The sequence below is a fragment of the Pongo abelii genome, chromosome 15 (genome assembly GCF_028885655.2).
Source record: "Pongo abelii isolate AG06213 chromosome 15, NHGRI_mPonAbe1-v2.0_pri, whole genome shotgun sequence".
Lineage (NCBI taxonomy): Eukaryota > Metazoa > Chordata > Mammalia > Primates > Hominidae > Pongo > Pongo abelii.
Window position 1 is genome coordinate 70,865,062 of NC_072000.2, and position 25,683 is coordinate 70,890,744.

At 36.7% G+C, this 25,683-nt stretch overlaps 1 protein-coding gene across 17 annotated transcripts in view; it reads left to right on the top strand.

The window, feature by feature from the left end:
* The window catches only part of GPHN (gephyrin), a 688,936-nt gene that overhangs the window by 173,949 nt on the left and 489,304 nt on the right, over positions 1–25,683 (top strand). Inside the window, exon 1 of one of the 17 annotated variants that reach the window (XM_054529742.2) lies at positions 24,999–25,100. The gene's annotated coding sequence lies outside the window, so the exon portion shown is untranslated. 17 annotated transcript variants of the gene reach the window in all.

The following is a 25,683-nucleotide window of genomic DNA, read 5'->3' on the forward strand; positions in this document are numbered from 1 at the left end:
TTCCTGGAATGTAGAATAACATTCATCATTTAACCTACCACTAAATTCTATATTTAATTTTAGTATTCTAAAACAAAAATTCATCTCAGACTACTTCATTGGAAGGACAAAATAATTCTCAGTGTACCTGTATTAAAACAGCCAGAAATATCTTAATATAGCATCATTCTCTTAACCTGCCATTATCCTCTTGGATTAGTCTAGTATGTAAGAATGTCAGCATTCCTGGAGAAAGAGTTTGTTTTTGCTCCTGCCTGCTTGCCTTTCTAAAGAATTTTTTCTTTATTAAGAACTGTCAGGATATACTATTGATGACTTTAATTCATATTTTAAAGATATATTTCTCATTAGGTAAAATCTTTTAGAGAAAGTAATGCCCAATGTGGAAATATATATATATATATATAGATACACACACACACACACGTGTTGTTATGATGGGAAATATTTTATTCTGAGTTCCTGTCTGATTGCAGTATTCATTTAGTATGTACATTGTAGGTGAGGATTTTTTTTTTTTAAGCTAGGTACCTCTTTTCTGTCTCAGACTCTTGACATAAATGTTCACTACTTTTCATTGATTCAGATATACTAGATGGTCCTACAGGGAGCTGAATTGTTAATGGTGCAACATTGAATAGGAAGTATATCAGAAATTTTTTTTGTGTTTTTACAAAAATCTCTTCGGCCGGGCGCAGTGGCTCACGCCTGTAATCCCAGCACTTTGGGAGGCCGAGGTGAGCGGATCATGAGGTCAGGAGATCGAGACCATCCTGGCTAACACGGTGAAACCCCGTCTCCACTAAAAATACAAAAAATTAGCCAGGCGTGGGGGCGGGCATCTGTAGTCCCAGCTACTCAGGAGGCTGAGGCAGGAGAATGGCATGAACCCAGAGGCAGAGCTCGCAGTGAGCAGAGATCGCCCAACCACACTCCAGCCTGGGCGACAGAGCGAGACTCCATCTCAAAAAAAAAAAAAAAACAAAAAAAAAACTCCTCCTCAAAAAATCACTGTCATTTGATAACTACTCCAGACTAGTCTGATGGTTATTAAAATTGTATACATGTCATTTTAATACATGTTCCAAATAAAAATTATTAGAATAAGATGTGTGTTGAGTGAATGCTTTGTAAGTTAATGTGCCTGGCAGATTTGTATTATGATTCACCCATTTGAGCTGCTGATACTGAAAAGAGTTGATGGTAAATAAGAATTAAGAATTTTAGCCTCAATACTGTTAGAAAGGAAGACAGAATAATAGAGCAATAAAAATTAGGCTAAGGAAACCCAGGCTTATCTAGTCAATATTGATACTCAGAGTAGTATATTATATGTCTTAATTGGATAAATGAGCAGATACAGAATTTCTGTGGACAAAGTACAGAAATAAAACTGTAATGAGTTTTATTAAGAATATATGATATAAAACAATGTTTAAACCAAGAGTAGTCAGAGCTAGATGAGGGGCTTACTGCATCAGAGATTGAAAGTGCAGAACCTAAACTGACTAATTCATACTCTAAATCTGTGTCAAGCTAATGGAACAATGGTAGGTACTCTGTAATTTACTTTAACTGTATAGTACGTACTCCAATATTTTACTGCCATTGTAGTAAAACTTGTTACTGGGCTTGAATGAACCGAGTGAGCTATTGTGTGAACATGGCAGAGAGATGCCATGGGAGAAAAAAAATTTGAGAAAGTTATGAATCTCTAAGCAAGACTTTCTGGTCTTGCTACTAACTTTTCTTTTTTTTTTTTTCTTCTTATACTTTAAGCTCTAGGGTGCATGTGCACAACGTGCAGATTTGTTACGTATGTGTACATGTGCCATGTTGGTGTGCTGCACTCATTAACTCTTCATTTGCATTAGGTATATCTCCTAATGCTATCCCTCCCCCTTCACCCCACCCCACAACAGGCCCCAGTGTGTGATGTTCCCCTTCCTGTGTCCAAGTGTTCTCATTGTTCAATTCTCACCTATGAGTGAGAACATGTGGTGTTTGGTTTTTTGTCCTTGGGATGGTTTGCTGAGAATGATGGCTTCCAACTTCATTCATGTCCCTGCAAAGGACGTGAACTCATCCTTTTTTATGGCTGTATAGTATTCCATGGTGTATATGTACCACATTTTCTTAATCCAGTCTATCGTTGATGGACATTTGGGTTGGTTCCAAGTCTTTGCTATTGTGAATAGTGCCACAATAAACATATGTGTGTCGTGTGTCTTTATAGCAGCATGATTTATAATCCTTTGGGTATATACTCAGTAATAGGATGGCTGGGTCAAATGGTATTTCTAGTTCTAGATCCCTGACTGACTTCCACAAGGGTTGAACTAGTTTACAATCCCACCAACAGTGTAAAAGTGTTCCTATTTCTCCACATCCTCTCCAGCACCTGTTGTTTCCTGACTTTTTAATGATTGCCATTCTAACTGGTGTGAGATGGTATCTCATTGTGGTTTTGATTTGCATTTCTCTGATGGCCAGTGATGATGAGCATTTTTTCATGTATCTGTTGGCTGCATAAATGTCTTCTTCTGAGGAGTGTCTGTTCATATCCTTCACCCACTTTTTGATGGGGTTGTTTTTTTCTTGTAAATTTGTTTGAGTTCTTTGTAGATTCTGGATATTAGCCCTTTGTCAGATGAGTAGATTGCAAAAATTTTCTCCCATTCTGTAGGCTGCCTGTTCACTCTGATGGTAGTTTCTTTTGCTGTGCAGAAGCTCTTTAGTTTAATTAGATCCCATTTGTCAATTTTGGCTTTTGTTGCCATTGCTTTTGGTGTTTTAGACATGAAGTCCTTGCCCATGCCTATGTCCTGAATGGTAATGCCTAGGTTTTCTTGTAGGGTTTTTATGGTTTTAGGTCTGACGTGTAAGTCTTTAATCCATCTTGAATTAATTTTTGTATAAGGTGTAAGGAAGGGATCCAGTTTCAGCTTTCTCCATATGGCTAGCCAGTTTTCCCTGCACCATTTATTAAATAGGGAATCCTTTCCCCATTTCTTGTTTTTGTCAGGTTTGTCAAAGATCCGATGGTTGTAGATGTGTGGCATTATTTCTGAGGGCTCTGTTCTGTTCCATTGATCTATATCTCTGTTTTGGTACCAGTACCGTGCTGTTTTGGTTACTGTAGCCTTGTAGTGTAGCTTGAAGTCAGGTAGCGTGATGCCTCCAGCTTTGTTCTTTTGGCTTAGGATTGACTTGGCAATGTGGGCTCTTTTTTGGTTCCATGTGAACTTTAAAGTGTTTTTTTCCAATTCTGTGAAGAAAGTCATTGGTAGCTTGATGGGGATGGCATTGAATCTATCAATTACCTTGGGCAGTATGGCCATTTTGATGATATTGATTCTTCCTATCCATGAGCATGGAATGAATGTTCTTCCATTTGTTTATGTTCTCTTTTATTTCGTTGAGCAGTGGTTTGTAGTTCTCCTTGAAGAGGTCCTTCACATCCCTTTAAGTTGGATTCCTAGGTATTTTATTCTCTTTGTAGCAATTGTGAATGGGAGTTCACTCATGATTTGGCTCTCTATTTGTCTGTTATTGGTGTAAAAGAATGCTTGTGATTTTTGCACATTGATTTTATATCCTGAGACTTTGCTGAATTTGCTTACCAGCTTAAGGAGATTTTGGACTGAGACGGTGGGGTTTTCTAAATACACAATCATGTCATGTGCAAACAGGGACAATCTGACTTCCTCTTTTCCTAATTGAATACCCTTTATTTCTTTCTCCTGCCTGATTGTTCTGGCCAGAACTTCCAACACTATGTTGAACAGGAGTGGTGAGAGAGGGCATCCCTGTCTTGTGCCAGTTTTCAAAGGGAATGCTTCCAGTTTTTGCCCATTCAGTATGATATTGGCTGTGGGTTTGTCATAAATAGCTATTATTATTTTGTGATACATCCCATCAATACCTAATTTATTGAGAGTTTTTAGCATGAAGGGCTGTTGAATTTTGCCAAAGGCCTTTTCTGCATCTGTTGAGATGATCATGTGGTTTTTGTCTTTGGTTCTGTTTATATGTTGGATTACGTTTACTGATTTGCGTATATTGAACCAGCCTTGCATCCCAGGGATGAAGCTCACTTGATCATGGTGGATAAGCTTTTTGATGTGCTACTGGACTCCCACACAATAATAATGGGAGACTTTAACACCCCCTTGTCAACACTGGACAGATCAACGAGACAGAAAGTTAACAAAGATATCCAGGAATTGAACTCAGCTCTGCACCAAGCAGACCTAATAGACATCTACAGAACTCTCCACCCCAGCTTTGTTCTTTTTGCTCAGGATTGCTTTGGCTATTCAGGGTCTTTTATGGTTTCATACCAATTTTAGGATTAGTTTTTCTATTTTTGTGATGAATGTCATTGGTATTTTGATAGAGATTGCATTGAATGTATAGATCACTGTTTGTAGCATGTTCATTTTTACAATATTACTTCTTTTGCTCTACTTTGTTTTTTTTTTGAGACAGAGTTACGCTCTTGTTGCTCAGGCTGGAGTGCAATGGCGCAATCTCGGCTCACTGCAACCTCCCGCCTCCTGGGTTCAAGCGGTTCTCCTGCCTCAGCCTCTTGAGTAGCTGGGATTACAGGCATGTGCCACCATGCCCGGCTAATTTTGTATTTTTAATAGAGACAGGGTTTCTCCATGTTGTTCAGGCTGGTCTCTAACTCCTGACCTTAGGTGATCCGCCCACCTCAGTCTCCCAAAGTGCTGGGATTACAGGCATGAGCCACCGTGCCTGGCCAATATTATTTCTTTCAATTCATAAACATAAGATGTGTTTCCATTTGTTTGTGTCCTCTTCAATTTCTTTCATCAGTTTTTTAGTTTGTTTGTGTAGAGATCTTTCACCCTCTTGGTTAAATTTATTTCTAGGTACAGTTGATCCTTGAGCAGTATGAGTATTTGGTGTATTGCTCCTGCATGCTGTTGAAAATTGAGGTGTAACTTTTGACTTGCCAAAAATTTAATTACTAACTAATAAGCTACTGTTGACTGGAATCCTTAACAATGACATAAACAGTTGACTAACACATATTTTACATATGTATTACATACTGTATTCTTGAAATAAAGTAAGCTAGAGGAAAGAAAGTATTAAGAATAACAAAATTAAGAAAAAGAAAAAATATTTACTATTCACTAAGTCAAAGTAGATCAACATATAAGTATGCTTTTCATCTTCAGATTGAATAGGCTGATGAGGAGGTGGAGGAGGAGGAAGAGGAAAAGCAGTTGGTTTTGCTGTCTCAGGAGTGGCAGAGGCAGAAGAGTTGTAAGGGAGGTAGGAGAGGCAGGCACACTCAGCGTAACATTTATTGAGAAAAGTCTGCATGCATGTAAGTAGACCCATGCAGTTCAAGTCTGTATTGTTCAAGGGTCCAACTGAATTTTATTTTTGTATGTAGCTGCCATAAAATGGATTGCTTTTTCAGTTTCTTTTTCCACTAGTTTATTGCTGATGTTTAGAAATGGTAGTTATTTTTTACATTGATTTTCTGTCCTGCAAAAGTACTGAACTTGTTCATCAGTTCTAAGAGTTTTTGCGGGGAGTCTTTACTGTTTTCTATATGTCGTCTACAACATGGGAGATGAATGGGAACAAATTTGGATAGTCCTTTCCAATTTGGATGCCTTTTAATTCTTTCTCTTGCCTAATTTTTATGACTAGGACTTCCAGTACTGTGTTGAATGAAAGTTGTGAAAGTCCTTTGCAGGGACATGGATGAAGCTGGAAACCATCATTATCAGCAAAATATCACAAGGACAGAAAACCAAACACCGCATTTTCTCACTCATAAGTGGGAGTTTAACCATGAGAACACATGGACACAGGGAGTGGAACATCACATACCGTAGTCTGTCGGGGGGTGGGAGTCTGGGGGAGGGATAGCATTAGAAGAAATACTTAATGTAAATGACGAGTTGATGGGTGCAGCAAACCAACATGGCACATGTATACCTGTGTAACACACCTGCATGTTGTGCACATGTATCCTAGAACTTAAAGTATAATTTTTAAAAAAAAAGAAAAAGAAAGTGGTAAAAGTGAGCATCTTTTTTTTGTTCCAGATCTTAGAGGAAAAGCTTTTAACTTTTCCCAAGTCAGTGTGATGTTGGCTGTGGGTTTGCTATATATGGCTTTTGTTGTGTTGAAGTACATTCCTTCTGTATCTAACTTGGTGAGAGTTTTTATCAGGAAGGGAGTTGAATTTTATTACATGCTTTTTCTGTATTTATTGAAATGATTATATTGTTTTTGTCCTTCATTCTATTGATGTGATGTGTCATATTTATTGATTTGCATATGTTAAACCATCCCATTTATCTCACCCATTTATGCCTGGGATAAATCCTACTTGATGATGGTGAATTATCTTTTTAATATGCTGCTGGATTCTGTTTGCTAGTATGTTGTTGATAATTTTTGCTTCTATGTTCATCAGGGATGTTGGTCTGTAGTTTTTGTATTTGAGTCCTTAGTCTAGTTTTAGTATCAGGGTAATGCTGGCCTCTTAGAATGAGTTTTGAAGAATTGCCTCCTTCTCAATTTTCTGGAAGTTTTAGAAATATTGATTTTAATTCTGCTTTAAATGTTTGATAGAATTCAGCAGTGAAGACATAGGGTCCCAGGCTTTTTTAAAATTACAAATTTAGTTACGTTAATTTTCAATTGGTTTATTGGGATTTTTCATTTCTTCTTGGCTCAGTTGTGGTAGGTTGTTTGTTTTCAGGACCATTTCTGCTAGGTTTTCTAATTTGTTGGCGTATAGTTGTTCATAATAGTCTTTAATGATTTTTATTTATGTGGTATCAGTTTTTTGTCTCATTTTTCCTCTCTGATTTTATTTATTTGGGTCTTTTCTCTTTTTATCTTGGTTTATTTGGGTCTTTTCTCTTTTTGTCTTCATTGGTCTAGCTAGTAGTTTGGCAATTTTATTGATCTTCTCATAAAACCAACTTTTTGACATATTTTTTGATATGTTGTATTTTTTTTTCAATTTTACTTATTTCAGCTCTGCTATGTTTTATTTTTTCTACTAATTCTTACTGTTTGTTCTTGATTTTCTTGTCCCTTATGTTAGCTTGTTAGGCTATTTGAAAATTTACTACTTAATGTTGATGTTTATTGCTATAAACTTCTCTCTTACTACAGTTTGTGATGTATCTCACATTTTTTGGTATGTTGTGTTTCTGTTTTCATTTGTTTCAAGAAATTTGAATTTTTTCTTAATTTTTTTATTGACCCACATTCATTGTGGAGCATGTTCTTCAACTTCCCTATATTTGCAGAGTTTCAGCCATTCCTTTTGTTGATTTCTAGTTTTATTTCATTTTGGCCAGAAAAGATACTTAATATGACTTCAGTTCTTTTAGATTTGTTGAGCCTTGTTTTGTGACCTAATACGTGGTCTGTTCTGGAGAATATTCTATGTGCTGATGAAAAGTATGTGTATTTTGCTGCATTTGGGTGATATTTTCTGTAAAGGTTTGTTAGGTTCATTTGGTCTGAAGAACAATTTAAATTCAATGTTGTTTTTTAGATTGTCTGTCTAGATGACCTCTGTGACATGCTGAGAGTGGAGTGTTGAAGTCCCCATCTATTATTGTATCAGAATTTATTCCTTCCTTTAAGTCTAACAATATTTGCTTCATATATCTGGGTGCTCCAATGTTGGGTGCATATTATATTTACATTTGTTATCTCCTTTACCGAATTAATCTGTTTATCATTATGTAATGACCTTCTTTGTTTCTTTTTAGTTGTTTTTTGTTTTTATGTTTGTTTGAGACACAGTCTCACTCCCTCGGTTTGTGTAAGTATACTCAATGAAGGTCACATAAGGATGAAATAACCTGAGGATGCATTTCTCAGAATGTATCCCTGTGGTTCAGTGACATTTGACTGTAATGAGTGGCAGAGCAGTAAACCTTGGTCTGTATTACTTGAACTCCTATATGCTGACTCACTTACATATTTCAGTGAAAACCCAAAGATTTTTATTTAGCGTTGAGGGCCTGAACCTCATTTAAAATTAAGTATAGGCTGGGTACAGTGGCTCACACCTATAATCCCAGCACTTTGGGAGACTGAGGTGGGAGGATCAGTTGAGCCCAGTAATTTGAGACCAGGCTAGGCAACATAGTGAGACACTGTCTCTACAGTTTTTTTTTTTTTTAGATGGAGTCTCGCTATGTCACCAGGCTGAAGTGCAGTGGCACGATCTCGGCTCACTGCAACCACCGCCTCCTGGGTTCAAGCGATTCTTCTGCCTCAGCCTCCTGAGTAGCTGAGATTACAGGCACTCCCCAGCACACCCAGCTAATTTTTGTATTTTTGGTAGAGACAAGGTTTCACCGTGATGGCCAGGATGGTCTCGATCTCCTGACCTCATGATCCACCCGCCTTGGCCTCCCAAAGTGCTGGGATTACAGGTGTGAGCTACTGCACCTGACCCATGAACATTTTTAAGTGATTAAAAAAAATTTTTAATGAATATTTTATAATACATGAAAATTATATTTCAGTGTCTATAAATAGTTTTGTTAGGGAACACAGCCATGCATAATGTTTACCTACTATTCATGGCTGCTTTTGAATTATAATAGCAGAGATGATAAGTTGTAACAAGGATCATTTGGCCCACTAAGCTGAAAATGTTTACTATCCAGTCATTTACAGAAAACGTTGCTGACAATCAGATATAGAGGATAGACTACAAAGCAAGCTAAATAATTTATCAGTATTCTGTTCAAGATAGTGTACACTGGGAGATTTTCAGAACTTTCTCTGATTGACATAGAATGGAAGCCAAAATTAAGATATAGGGTCTGCAGAAAACAAAACTAAACAAACAATAGCAAAAACTATCCAGTACTTTGGTTAGCAGCCTCTAATCCAAAAAAGATAATAAAAGCTAGATAGCATTTTTCTTTTTCTATGTTTGACAATAAAATCAAATTCAGATTTGTCCATAAAACTCCTGAAATTCTATGCAAAATATATTTGTGAGCAAATGTTTGTTTTTCTGGGGCGAAAGTCCTTAGTTTTCCTTTGATTTTCTGTGGGTTTTGCAGATGCAAATAGGTTAAGGATTACTAATATATATAGTTAACTCCCAAATAAAGAGGTTTGAATATATCTTTACCTGCTAACCTTCTTATAGTCCTGGGTGCTTTCTGTTATTTACCTCCTGACTGTAAAACATGCAATTTTTATTTACTATTTTCTGACACACTTCATTGTCATGTGCTCTGGTCATTAGGTATAAGTTTACATGGAAGGAGTGAGGAGTATGATGAGGTACTAACATTTATCAACTACCTGCTAGGAACTAAACAGGTGCTTTATGCCTAGTTTTTAATATGATGTTTCATAATTCTATTAGACATGCTGAGTAATTTGAAATTCAGAGAAGTTAAATATCTGCGGATACACTATCTGTAGATTCTCTAGTAGTAGGCCTGGGACTCCAACCTACGTCTCTCTAATAAGTCCTGAATTGTCCTGGCTCCTCTATACATCCTGGAGAGAGAACACAGAAAGCAAGTGGGGAACACAGATGTCTACCTTTTTTTCTTATTGAACAGTTTTCTATAATATTTGCTATTTCTAATTACCGTTTTTATATTACCATTGGTGCATATAAACTATATGACATTTTGGTCTCTATGAGCACTAAAAGGATAAAGACATTGTATTAGATTGCTTGAATTGAATGGCTTGTATTGTTGTTATGAAATACCAAAGAAATCTTTATAATATTTGGAATTAAAATATTACCAAGGAAGTAACCCTGAATTGAAGCTTATGTAGAGCACTTGTTTGAATTATAGTGTTATATTTTTTATGTTTATTCATACTAGATGGTAATTCTCTAACCTTATGATTTTATAGCTTCATTGCACTTTAAAAAATTATAAGCATGCCATTGAACTATTGTTTATGTGGGTTACATCTATTGATATTTACTATGTTAAAGAATAAAATTGTTTAATTCACATAAAATATAAATAAGCCCATTACATATTAAAATAAATAATATAATGAAAAATAGCTGTATATTTCAAAACTCCAAAAATAGTCAAAATATTAACAATTTTTTTACATTTTGTAGATCTCTATAATCTCTGGCTTAATAAGAGATAGCTAAATTTTCAAATAACTGTTTCTGCATTTAATCTGTTGTAATATGTTTTTGTTGAAATTTATGAGGAAAATTATGCTTGGAACAATTATGTAACTTGGAAGGAATATTTTAATAACTTTTTCTAATGAATATGGATATTATTTGTTTTGCTATTTTACTCAAACTGGACAATAATGATATATAGTTTCTTAAAGGTAAGTGTAGTAGTCAGAGTTCTCCAAGAAACAGAACCAATGATTGATTGATTGATAGATATAGATAGATAGATACATACATACATACATACATACATACATACATACATACATACATACGGGATTTATTAGGATAATTGACTTATGCAGTTATGGAGGCTGAGGACTTTCCTGACTGGCCATCTGTAAGCTGGAATTCTGATGTCTTAGGACAGGAGAAATTTATATCCCAGCTCCAGAAGAGAGAGGAAATAGCCTATTTGCTCTATTTGGGTCCCCTCTAATTGGGTAGGTCTGCCCACATTGAGGGCAGATCTTACTTACTCAGCCTATGGACTCATTTGTGAATCTCCTCTGGAAACATTCTCACAAGCGTACACAGAAATAATGCTTTATCAGTACTCTGTATAATCCTCCAACCAGTCAAGGTGGCACCAAAAATTAATCATCATAATAAGTAACAATGTGGAATTCAAAGCCATATTAAGGACATTTTCATAATACTCTGTTAAGTTAAAATCTATTGGTCCACCAGAGTAGCCAATACAATATTGAAGAATAAGAAAAAAGTTGGAGGACTTGACACTATACAGCTTCAAGATTTATTATAAAGCTGTGGTGATGGGGCAGTGTAGTATTGGCAAAATAGACAAATAGATCAAGGAAAAAGAATAGAGAGCCCAGAAATAGACCCACATAAATATAGTTGCTGTGGTCTGAATGTATATATCTGCCCAGAATTCATATGTTGATGCTTAACCCCCAATGTGAGGGCGTTTGAAGGATGAGGGCTTTGGGAGGTGATTTAGTCATGAGGGCAGAGACCTCATGAATTGGATTAGTGTCCCTCATAAAAGAGGCCTGAGACAGGCCCCTTTCCCCTACCACCATATGCGATTATAGCCAGAAGACAGACATCTATGAATCAGGAAGTAGGCCTTCACCTGAATCTCTTGGCACCTTGATCTTGGACTTCCAGACCTGCAGAACAGTGAGAAATAAACTTCTTTTGTTTATCAGCCACCCAGTCCATGGTATTTTTTAAATAGCAGCTCAAATAGAGTTAAGACAATGTTCAACTGATCTTTGAAAAAGGAATAAACAAAATACAATGGAGCAAAGATAGTTTTTTTAACAAATGGTGCTGGAACACCTGGACATCTGCATGCTTTAAAAAATTGAATCTGGACATAGACCTTACACGCTTAAAAAAATTAATTCAAAGTGGATCGTAGGACTACGTATAAAACACAAAACTATAAAACTGCCAGACAATAATATGGGAGAAAACCTAGGTAACCTTGGGTATGGCAGTGATTTTCAGCTCTAAACGTACCATCCACAAAAGAAAATATTGGTAAACTGGGCTTCATTAAAAACTCTGCTCTACAAACACAATGCCGTGAAATGAAAAGAGAAGCCACAGACTGGGAGAAATATTTTCAAAAGACACATCTGATAATGTACTATTACTTAAAAATATACAGGAACTCCTGAAACTCAACAATAAGAAAATGAACAACCCTAGGCCGAGCGCAGTGGCTCACGCCTGTAATCCCAACACTTTGGGAGGCCAAGGCGGGTGGATCACTTAAGGTCAGGAGTTCATGACCAAGCCTGGCCAACTTGGTGAAACCCCATCTCTACCAAAAATACAAAAATTAGCCATGCATGGTGGTGCACAACTGTAATCCCAACTACTCAGGAGGCTGAGGCAGGAGAATCCCTTGAACCCAGGAGGTGGAGGTTTCAGTGAGCCGAGAACATGCCACTGCACTGCAGCCTGGGCAACAGAGCAAGACTCTGTCTTAAAAAAATAATAAAATAAAATAAAATAAAAAAATAAAAAAAAAACCCTATTGAAAAATGGGCCAAAGACCTTAACAAACACCTCACCAAAGAAGATATACAGATGTCAAATAAGTATATAAAAAGATATTCTACATTTTATGTCATCATGGAAATGCAAATTAAAACAACAGTGAAATATTACTACATATCTATTAGAATGGTCATAATCTGGAATACTGACAATACCAAGTGCTGATGAGGATGTGGAGCAAGAAACTCTCATTAATTGTTGGTGGGAATGCAAGATGGCATAGCCACTTTGGAGGACAGTTCAGTGGTTTTTTAACATGCATTCCAGCAGTTTTGCCCCTTGGTATTTATCCAAAGGATATTTTCCTCATTAGAAAAATACTTAAGTCACTTTTTTAAAAAGTCTGAATAGTTGAAGTTTATTTTTCACCAAGTGATAATTTATTTTTGTCAATTTTGTGGGAAAGTAATGACTTATTATCTGTTTATAAACAGAAAATTTCTATACAGTAATATTTTACATTTGAATACATGTGTAAATTTCTTTACTCCTATATTTGTCCCTCACAGGAATCCACATCTTCACCTCATCTTTTAATAAGTACTAATATGTTTTGTTGACTACTGAGGCATTTTGTAGTTAGTCTACTTAAATATTAGTTGGATTTATACCAAAAAGTTATCTAAAATAATATTGTCAATGATGAATTGTATTAAACAAATGTGTTTGACCACTCTGTAATTCAGCATTTATAATCTGCCTTAGTTATGTAGTATGTTGTGTGACTTCACAGTATCTTAGGTTTTGTGAACTTCTGTAAGCATCCTTTCTGAGAGAGCCAATGGGAAAAGTATAATTTCTTACTACTTGTAATTTTGGATAATTGTTGTATATAAGAATGTTTACTATTAAAGGCACAAGATGAAATGTAGACTCAACAGTATTGAGTGATGTTAAGAACAAATTAGATTGGAGATACTGGTGTAGTGTTTTTCCCTGGCTTCTGTCATGTGAACTTTCATTCTTATATTGGATAAATGGTGGATATTTAAAAGTATGGTCTAATCTAGGGGTTGGCAAACTATGATCCACAGGTCAAATCTGGCCTGCTGCTTGCCTTTTTTTTTTTCTCTTTTTTTTTTTTTTTTTTTTTTTTTGAGGTGAGGTCTACTTCTTTCACTCAGGCTGGAGTGCAGTGGTGCAATCATGGCTTACTGCTGCCTCAGCCTCCCAGGTTCCAATGATCATCTCACTTCAGCTTCCCAAGTAGCTGGGACTACAGGCATGTGCCACCACACCTGGCTACTTTTTACAATTATTATTTATTGTAGAGAGAGGATCTGTTCATGTTGCCCAGGCTGGTCTCAAACTCCTGGGCATTAAGAGATCCTCCTGCCTCAGCCTCCCAAAGTGCTGGGAGTGAGCCACTGTGCCCAGCCTGCTGCCTGGTTTTATAAATAATATTTTCATCTTATGAAATTGAAAAATATGACCCATTCAGAAGCACTTTGGAAATTGTGAAATAAATATTCATTAAATGACTAATTTCAAGTATCACAAATAGTTATTTAAATAACAATACATTATATAGAAAATATATGGATTTGGCCTGAAATTTCATCACAAGTTAAAAAATACATTTTGAAAAGGGATATGATGAATTTTGTTAATGTTAGTCTTTAAACTGAGTCATTCTGCTTGAGCATTTCAAAATGGAAAAAAAGGTTAAATACTTACTGAATGAGATTTGTCCTCTGATTTGGTTCTGGTCTGTCACTATTTTGTAGATAACTTGAAATCTGTGTGAAATTACAGAATTCATAGGTAAAAAGGGGAGGTAATATTTTTTGGAGAAAATTGAACTATACATTCAGTGAATGTAAACTCTTCTTACTGATGTTGTCATACTCTTTTAAAAGTAGCAGATACCTGGGACTAATTATTCAGGATTTATTCTGAATCAGAGAAATCCAGTACTTATGTTTACTCAATAAAACTGCTATTTTAAAAGAAATATTTTTATCTTTGGAAAGACAATGATACATGAAAATTGAAGTTTTGTTAGAACACAGTCTTACTCATTCACCTATGTATTACCTATGGGTGGTTTCACTGTACAACAGCAGAGTTGAGTAGTTTCATATGTCACTCAAAGCCAGAAATACAGTCATCCATCCTTTGGTATGTGTTGGGGATTGTTCCAGGACCGCTGCATATACCAAAATCTGCATATACTCAGTCCCTCATTCGGCTTTGGGGAACCTGCATATACACAAAACATTGGCCCTCCATATATGCGGGTTTTGCATTTCATTAATTTGATCTATGTTTGGTTGAAAAAAATCTGCAGATAAGTGGAACCAAGGAGTTCAAACTTGTCTTGTTCAAGGGTAAACTGCATTTTGACTCTCTTTACAGAAAAAGTTTATTGACCCGTGGTGTAGATAAGAAATCATTGTGACCTGGAGTAAGAATATTAGATAGTCAATGTAACTCCTTCAAGGTAATGAAAAGAGTACTGAGCTATGATTTAAACTTACTGCGGAGAAGTCTAGCATATTCCAATTACCAGCGGTGTAGCATGATAACTAAATTACTTGACCTTTCAGAATCTTAGTTTTTTCAATTGTTAAATGAACATACTGATACTATTCTACTCACTTCACAGTCTTAAAAGGGATAGCATTAGGAGATATACTTAATGCTAAATGACAAGTTAATGAGTGCAGCACACCAACATGGCACATGTATACATATGTAACGAACCTGCACATTGTGCACATGTACCCTAAAACTTAAAGTATAATAATAATTAAAAAAATAAATAAAAGAAAATAATTTAAAAATAATAAAAGGTAAGTGATGATAATATTATATTAAATATGGTGATAGCATTGCTGGATAATTTAATCAGGGAATGCTAAAAAGATAGTGACTCGATGTTGATAATTTCATAAGCTTTTCATTATGTCTTTGTGAGTATATAGTTCATTAGAATTGTTACAAGAAGTTGTTGTTGAATAATTTCAAGTCAATGTGGAAGAAGATGTCTGGTATTTTAAAGTATTCTGTTTTAGAACAAAATCCAGCTTTTTAATAGAGCATGCAAGACTAGTAAGGATCTGATTACTTCCTGGCTCTTCAACTTCACCTCTCACTATTTGCTGTTTTTATACTATTTATATAAATGATGGAATTAGAGAGAGAAAGGCTAAGATAATAGGAGTGACAGAAACATCTATGCCAGACAGAAGTAGACTATGGCTGTGTTTGCCATGATTTGTTTTTACAATCTGGTTGTTTACAGAAACAAAGCAACAAAAACTAAATATGAAATTAAATAATGAAGAAGCTATGCTGAAGGATGTTTAAAATTTGAAAAAACAACTTTATAAGAACCTTCATGTTTTCTTATGACTGGATAACTACTATTTTTTTAATTAATCTTAATTTTAGAGACTATAGAAGGAGAGAGATTACATATAGGAACTTTTCCTTTTGGAAACAATTAAAATTATGTGTCTTATACGGGCTATTCAACATGATATAAATGTGCAAAATCTACTTGCAGAAAAATTTCTGAGGTTATAGTGTTAAATGTTTTCTATTTCTATAGAGGATATTCAAAGAAAAATTGGTATCAGTAAAATGGACAACTGCACAAAACCTTATTTGTTTTTAGGGGAGGAGGTGAGAGATTGAGGTGGGACTATACATTTTCAAAGAGAGAGGCACTTAGCTTCTAGAAATTTAACGAATATTTTATTTTTGCCACACATATAAACTGTGTGAGAGAAGTAAAATAATTTTACAGTTAAAATTATATGAAAGCAGTAGATTTGTGATTTAGATTTAGAGGGAAAACCTAACAGTAATACATGTAGGCATGTTGGCTGTTGCTGTTTTGAATTTATTTCTCCCTTATGATCTAATTTAAATTTGTTTTTTTTTACTTAGTAAATTATTGGTCTGGGACAACTCGTGGATGAAGGATTTTACTTAATTTTTCTAAATTAACACTTCTGCTATTGTCTTTGCATTTATTATTCATCCTAGAATAGAACAAATGTCCAGTTAAAAATCTTTATTATGACCGGATGCAGTGGCTCACTCCTGTAATCCCAGCACTTTGGGGGCTGAGGGGGGTGGATCACAAGGTCAAGAGATCGAGACCATCCTGGCCAACATGGTGAAACCCCGTCTCTACTAAAAATACAAAAATTAGCTGGGCGTGGTGGCGTGCGCCTATAGTCCCAGCTACTTGGGAAGCTGAGGCAGGAGAATCGCTTGAATCCGGAGGCAGTGGTTGCAGTGAGCCGAGATTGCACCACTGCACTCCAGCCTGGCAACAGAGCAAGACACCGTCTAAAAAAAAAAGAACTATATTATTTCTCAAATATTTTTATTTTAGTTATATCACAACTATTTGAAATTTGCTTATGAAGCTACCAAAGAGTACATGCACAGAAAGGAAACCTTATGCTTGCCCTGCCCTGCCATCCAGTTTTCCTTCCCTAAAAGCAACCTCTGTTACAGAGTTTATCTGTGCATGCGCACGCATGCACACACACAAATGTGAATGTACAGCTACATACATACATATGTATATATGCATATATTACATATGCATGTAAGTGCAATATGTACATATTACACATTTGAATAAAAATACATCTTACAAAAATGTATACTGTTGTGCGTATTTCTCTTTTTTAACAATATCTCAAATATGTTTCATATCTAAACAGACATCACTTTTTAATAGCTGCATAGCATCTTGTTTATTTATAACTAATACATAATAACTGTACATTTGGGTGTGGCCATGATGGCTGACTAGAAACAGTAGCAATTGGACGCGCCCATCAAAAAGAACCATAATAAGTGTGTGAAACCTTCACCTGCAACCAAGGTATTCAGGCTCTCTAATCAGAAATGACTAGGTGGCTGGCGTGATCCACGGAGAGAAAGGAAGAGCAATGTGGTGTGGCAGCCCACTTGAGAGCCACACAGGGAAGGGTAGCCCCTACCTCCCAGCCAAGGGAAGGCGGTGAGTGAGCCTGCTCACCAGCTGGGGAAACTGCTTTTTCCACGTGACTGTGCCACCCATGGATCAGAAGATCACACTCGTGAACCCACGCTACCAGGGCCTAACATTTCAACCCCAGAGCCATGTAGATTCTTAACAGCCTCTCAGCTGGAATCTACTTAAGCCTACCAAGCTCCTGGGGGGAAGGGCAACCAACACCACAGCTATGGTTGCCTACTATCTAAGCCATTTGAGATCCTTGGGGTAGGGGCAGCAGCCAGCACTGGGACTCACAACTGCCTAGCATGCTAAGCTCCCTGGGCGGGGGAAGGGTGGCATCCATCTCTATAGCTCCAGGCTGTACTTCTGCCCTGCTGGAGCCAGGGAGGCTGGACAGCTTGGTCCCAAGAGGTGTCCTCCACAGCCCAACACACCAGCTGTGGCAGACTGCGGCCACAGTGCCTCTTCAGGCGTGACCATGACTCATCCTTCCTCACTGGGTGGGGCTTCCCTGCAGGAACTCCAGAAACTCCAGCCAGAGGCTCAGGGACAGAACCCAGATCTCCCTGGGCTTGAACCCCTAGGGGAAGGAGTCACCACAGTCTCTGTGGACCATCAGACTTTGCCTTTCCTCCTGGTAGTTTTGGGGAATCCAGGCAGCCCAGACGAGTGGGTTTTCCCCTAGTGAAGCACAGCCCTTCCCCCAAGGGACAATCTAAGTACTTCATTAAACAGGTCCTGTTCCCTGTGCCACCCAACTGGGTGAGACCCTCCAAAAGGGATTGTCAAAAACCCTATACAGGAGCGATCCTACTGGCATCAGATTGGTGTCCCTTGAGATCAGAGATCCCAGAAGAAGGAGGAGGCACCCATCTTTGCTGTTCTCCAGCCTCCTTGAGTGACATCTCCAGATGTGGGAGCGAACCAGATGAATAGGGCCTGAAGTGAACCCCCAGCAAACCACAGCAGCCATATAGAAGAGGGACCTGACCATTGAAAAACAATCAAGAGAAAACAACAACAACAGCATCGACAACAACAACAACAAAAAGCCCTCATGAAAACCCCATCCAAGGGTCAGCAGCCTCAAAGATTGAAATTAGACAAACTCATGAAGATGAGAAAGAATCAATAAAAAAATGCTGAAAACCCAAAAGGCCAGAGTTCATCTTCTCCAAATTATCATAACAACAGCAAGGAGCCTGACGGAGGATGAGATGGACAAACTAACAGGAGTAGGCTTCAGAAGATGGGTAATAAAAAACTACATAGAGCTAAAGGAGCATGTTCCAGCCCAATGCAACAAAGCTAAGAACGTTGATAAAAGGTTAGAGGAGCTGCCAACTAGAATAACCAATTTAGAGAGGAGCATAAATGACCCTATGGAGCTAAAAAACACAGCATGAGAACTTCATGAAGCATACACAAGAATCAATAGCCAAATTGACCAAGTGGAAGAAAGGATATCAGAGTTTGAAGACCACGTTGCTGAAATAAGGCATGCAGACAAGAGTAGAGATAAAAGAATGAAAAGGAATGAACAAAACCTCCAAGAAATACGGGACTTCAGCGTTTAAAAAGACCAAATCTATGATTAACTGGAATACCTGAAGGAGATGGGGAGAACAGAAAGAAGCTGGAAAACACACTTCAGGATAATATCCAGGAGAACCTCCCCAACTTAGCAAGACAAGCCAACATGCAAATTCAGGAAATACAGAGAACACCACTAAGATACTCCACAAGATCAACCCAAAGACACATAATCATCAGATTCTCCAAGGACAAAATGAAGGAAAAAGTATTAAGGACAGCCAGAGAGAAAGGCCAGGTCACCTACAAAGGAAGCCCGTTGGAATAATAGCATAACTCTCAGCAGAAACCCTACAAGCCAGAAGAGATTGGGGGCCGATATTCAACATTCTTAAAGAAAATAATTTTAAACCTAGAATTTCATATCTAGCCAAACTAAGCTTCATAAGCAAAGGAGAAATAAAATCCTTTCCAGACAAGCAAATGCTGAGGGATTTTGTTACCACCAGGCCTGCCTTGCAAGAGCTCCTGAAAGAAGCACTAAATATGGAAAGGAAAAACCGGTACCAGCCACTGCACAAACACTCCAAAATATAAGGACCAATGACACTATCAAGAAACTACATCAACTAGTGTGCAAAATAACCAGGTAGCATCATGATGACAGGATCAAATTCACACATAATAATACTGACCTTAAATGTAAATGGGCTAAATGCCCCAATTAAAAACACAGATTGGCAAATTTAATAAATTTTCAAGACCTATTGGTGTGCTGTATTCAGGAGGCCTATCTCACGTGCAAAGACCCACATAGGCTCAAAATAAAAGGATGGAGGAAAATACACCAAGCAAATGGAAAGCCAAAAAAAAAAAAGAAAGAAAGAAAAAAAAAGGGCAGGGGTTGCAATCCTAGACTCTGACAAAACAGAGTTTAAACCAACAAAGATCAAAAAAAGACAAAGAAGGGCATTACATAATGGTAAAGGGACCAATTCGACAAGAAGAGCTGACTATTCTAAATATATATGCACCCAATACAGGTGCACTCAGATTTATTAAACAAGTTGCTAGAGACCTGAAAAAAACTTAGTCTCGCACACAATAATAGTGGGAGACTTTAACACCCCACTGTCAATATTAGGTCAACAAGAGAGAAAATTAACAAGGATGTTCAGGACTTGAACTCATCTCTGGATCAAATGGACCTAATAGACATCTACAGAATTCTCCACCCCAGATCAACAGAATATACGTTCATCTCGGTGCCACATAGCACTTATTCTAAAATCAACCACATAATTGGAAGTAAAATGCTCCTCAGCAAATGCAAAAGAACTGAAATCATAACAGTCTCTCACACCACAAGGTAATCAAATTAGAACTCAGGATTAAGAAACTCACTCAAAACCACACAATTGCATGGAGGTTGAACAACCTGCTCCAGAATGACTCCTGGGTAAATAATGAAATTAAGGCAGGATTCAAGATGTTCTTTGAATCCAATGAGAACAAAGACACAACATACCAGAATCTCTGGTACACAGCTAAAGAAGTGTGAGAGAGAGAAACTTACAGCACTAAATGCCCACATCAGAAAGCTAGAAAGATCTCAGATCGACACCCTATCATCACAATTTAAAAGAGCTAGAGACTCAAGAGCAAACTAATCCAAAAGCTAGTAGAAGACAAGAAATAACTAAGATCAGAGCAGAATTGAAGGAGATAGAGACACAAAAACGCCTCCAAAAAATCAATTAATCCAGGAGCTGGTCATTTGAAAAGATTAACAAAATAGATAGACTGCTAGCCAGACTAATAAAGAAGAAAAGAGAGAAGAATCAAATAGACACAATAAAAAATGATAAAGGGGATATCACCACTGATCCAACAGAGATACAAACTACCATTAGAGAATACTATAAACACCTCTAGGCAAATAAACTAGAAAATCTAGAAGAAATGGATGAATTCCTAGACATGTACACCCTCCCAAGACTAAACCAGGAAGAAGTTGAATCCCTGAATTGACCAATAACAAGTTCTGAAATCGAGGCAGCAATTAATAGCATACTAACCAAAAAAAGCCCAGGACCAGACAAATTCACAGCAGAATTCTACCAGAAGTACAAAGAGGAGATGGTACCATTCCTTCTGAAATTATTCCAAACAGTTGAAAAGGAGGGACTCCTCCCTAACTCATTTAGGGAAGCCAGCATCATCCTGATACCAAAACTGGGAAGAGACACAACAAAAAAAGAAAACTTCAGGCCAATATCCCTGTTGAACATTGATGCAAAAATCATCGATAAAATACTGGCAAACCAAATCCAGCAGCACATCAAAAATGTTATCCACCATTATTAAGTTGGCTTCATCCCTCGGATGCAAGGCTGGTTCAACATACCCAAATCAATAAATGTAACCCATCACATAAACAGAACCAAAGACAAAACGCACGTGATTATCTGAATAGATGCAGAAAAGGCCTTTGATAAAAGTCAAAATCTCTTCATGTTAAAAACTCTAAATACACTATTTATTGATGGAACATATCTCAAAATAATAAGAGCTATTTATGACAGACCCACAGCCAATAGCATACTGAATGGGCAAAAGCTAGAAGCATTCTTTTTGAAAACTGGTACAAGACAAGGATGCCCTTTCTCACCACTTCTATTCAACATAGTATTGTTAAGTTCTGGCCAGGGCAATCAGGCAAGAGAAAAATAAAGTGTATTCACATAGGAAGAGAGGAAGTCAAATTGTCTCTGTTTGCAGACGACATGATTTTGTGTTTAGAAAATCCCATCGTCTCAGCCCAAAAACTCTTTAAGTTATTAAGCAACTTCAGCAGAGTCTCAGGATACAAATCAATGTGCAAAAATCACAAGCATTTTTATACACCATCAATATACAAGCAAAGAGCCAAATCATGAATAAACTCCCATTCATAATCTCTACAAAGAGAATAAAATACCTAGGAATACAGCTAACAAGGGATGTGAAGGACTTCTTCAGGGAGAACTACAAACCACTGTTCAAGGAAATAAGAGAGGACACAAAGAAATGGAAAAACATTCCATGCTCATGGATAGGAAGAAACAATATCGTGAAAATGGTCATAATACCCAAAGTAATGTATAGATTCAATGCTGTTCCCATCAAACTACCATTGACATTCTTTACAGAATTAGAAAAAACTACTTTAAACTTCATATTGAATCAAGGAAGATCCCATATAGCCAAGATAATCCTAACCAAAAAGAACAAAGCTAGAGACATCATGCTACCTGACTTCAAACTATACTACAAGCCTACAATAATCAAAACAGCATGGTACTGGTACCAAAACAGGCATATAGGCCAATGGAATAGAACAGAGACCTCAGAAATAACACCACACATCTGCAACCATCTGATCTTTGACAAAGCTGAAAAAAACAAGCAATGGGGAAAGGACTCCCTATTTAATAAATGGTGCTAGGAGAACTGGGCAGCCACATGCAGAAAACTGAAACTCGACCCCTTCCTTAGACCTTATTCAAAAATTAACTCAAGATGTATTAAAGACTTAAATGTAAAACCCAAAACTATAAAAACCCTAGAAGAAAACCTAGGTAATACCATTCAGGACACAGGCATGGGCAAAGACTTGACAAAAATGCCAAAAGCAATTGCAACAAAACCCAAAATCGACAAATGGGATCTAATTAAACTAAAGAGCTTCTGCACAGCAAAAGAAACTATCCTCAGAGTGAACAGCCCACCTACAGAATGGGAGAAAATTTTGCAATCTTACACATCTGACAAAGGTCTAATATCCAGAATTCATAAGGAATTTAAACAGATTTACCAGAAACATACAACCCCATCAAAAAGTGGGCAAAGGATATTAACAGACATTTCTCAAAAGAAGACGTACATGCAGCCAACAAACATTTGAAAAAAAAAAAGAGCAACATCACTGATCATTAGAGAAATGCAAATCAAAACCACAATGAGATACCATCTCACGCCAGTCAGAATGGCGATTATTAAAAAGTCAATAAACAATAGATGCTGGTGAGGCTGTGGAGAAATAGGAATGTTTTTACACTGTTGGTGGGAATGTTAATTAGTTCAACCATTGTGAAAGACAGTATGTAGATTTCTCAAGGATCTAGAACCAGAAATACCATTTGACACAGCAATTCCATTACTGGGTGTATACCCAGAGGAATATAAATCATTCTACTATAAAGACACATGCACATGTTTGTTTGTTGCAGCACTCTTGACAATAGCAAAGACATGGAACCAACCCAAATGCCCGTCAATGATAGACTGGATAAAGAAAATGTGGTACATATGCACCATGGAACACTATGCAGTCACAAACAGAATGCGATCATGTCCTTTGAAGGGACATCGGTGAAGCTGGAAGTCATCATCCTCAGCAAACTAACATGGGAACAGAAAACCAAACACCCCATGTTCTCACTCTTAAGTGGGTATTGAACAATGAGAACACAGGGACACACGGAGGAGAACAACAACAGGGCCTGTTGGGCGGCGGCGGTGAGGTTAGGGAACTTAAAGGATGGGTCAATAGGTGTAGTAAATCACTATGGCACATGTATACCTGTGTAACAAATCTGCACGTTCTGTACATGTATCCTAGAACTTAAAATAATTAATGTAATTTTAAAGGTCAAAAAACTCTACATTTATTTTATACAAAGTGATGTTTCAATGCAGGTATACATTGTATGATGGTCAAATCAGGCAGTTACTATATCTAACAGTTTAAACATTTATCATTTCTGTGTGGTGATAATATTCAAAATCCTCTCTTTTGCCTATCTTGAAATATACATTGCATTCTTATTAGCTATAGTCACCCTAAAAAGTTTCAAAAGCTGGAGGTTTTGGTGCTCAATTGATTGAACAGTTTGACTAAAGATTTCCAAGTGAATTTTTAAAACATGCACCCAAGTTTAGATGATTTATTCTTAAAAGTGCTCAGTATCATTGCAGGGTACTTATGTTGATTTAAAAAATAGTTCTTCAAAGGCTCAAGCAATTTTGCTCATCTTAGTTTAGAGACATCTCAAAACTTCAAAAAAAAAAAAAATGGTGAGCTTAACAAACTGTTAAGTCCCTTTCTGCATGTCTTCTTACATCCTTCTTTGTCTTCCAACAATTGTGAATAATAGGACTAGAAAGAGAAAAATGAGAGAAAACCTCATAAGGTATTCAATCTCCATGCTTCCACAAACGTTTTGGAAATATTTGGAGATGGTTATGTATTAGTTAAATGTTATCTCAATATGTGCTGTAGCTGAAAATCCTGTTACGGTATAATACTTTCTTCCTGTATTTCACAAGAATTGAGTCACATTTAGAGGCAGCCACCAACCGTTTGCTGGACATGAATTTACAAGATAAATAACTCCCCTTTAGGGAAATTAAATATTTACATATTTTAAGCATTTCAGTATTTAACACAACATGATAAGGAAAGAATATAAAAAGATTTCAATCTAGAGCAGTAATTTACTGAGTCTGAGAGATTGCCAGATTTGCTTGGATTTGCCAGATCCTGTTTTAGAAGTATGCCAAAATGTGAATATTTTATATTTTTAAATATAAAATAAGTATTTCTAGTTATATAGTTTTCACATAACACGCTGAACTGTAGATTATATGGTTGCCTGTTTTTCTTCCACTAAACTTGCATTTAGCAGGAAGTACAGAGCTCGAAAATCCCTATCATCAATATTTTATATTGTAAAACTAATTTTAGTAGAATATTAAGCTTTTAAATTATTAAACATGTGAAGAACTCTTAATAATCTATTATACATAGGTATTAAAACATAAGAGTTCAGACCAGTCTGGGTATTTAGAAAAATGAATAATTTTATAAATGGATCCAAAGATATTAAAAAGAAGAGAACACAGTATTATAATGTGTCAGGAGATATTCAGGTTAAAATAATTATATCTTAGATAATTTGCCAATGAGATTAATATAATGCCTCTTTCTAATGACCACGTTTTTGTTAGGGCCTTTATTTGAACAGTGTTCCTACAGCTTTCAATAACTAAAAGATTAGCAGCCTTTTCTAAACAACCATTCTTTGAAACATAAAATAGCACTATTAAACAGGATTAGAACTCCGTATTAGATTGAAAGCACCCTGAAATGAAGAGCCCCATCTAGCACATTAAGCCTGTACTGTAGTCCCCTTTTATCCACAGGGGATAAATTCCAAAACTGCCAGTGAATGGCTGAAACCACAGATACTACTGAACCCAAGTACTGCGATACCACAATAGCTGATCTGATAACCCGGATGGCTGGTAAGTGAATAACAAGCGGGTAGCCTATACAATGTGAATTCACTGGACAAAGGGATGATTCATGTCCCAGTGGGATGGAGTGGGAAGGTGTAAAATTTCATCGTACTCCTCAGAATGGCACATAATTTAAAACTTAAGTATTATTCATTTCTGGAAGTCTTTATTTAATATTTCAGACCACAGTTGACCTTGGAAAGCAAAACTGAAGATAAGGGAAAACTACTGTATTCTCATTGCTGGGCAAAGCCCCTCATACTTAGTAAGTGATGTCTTTCCTTAATGAAGTCACAGACCTAATTTTATGTTTTAGCCCTTCCACTTATAAGATATATATCCAAAAAAAGTACAAAGCACTCCAAAGGGGAAATGTATCTTTTTGTCAAGTCAGGGAATGCTTAGTAAGAAGAAGACATTTGAGTTGTCAGTGTCAAGAGAAGTTGGATTGCAGGAACAAAGTTGTTGCCATTAAAAAAAAAAAGAATAGAAGTTGTGAAATAATGAGTGTCCACTGCATTAGTTATATGAAAGAAAGTAATGGAAAGCTATGTTGGAGGGAGGGGAATTTTTTAGCCAGAAAAGCATA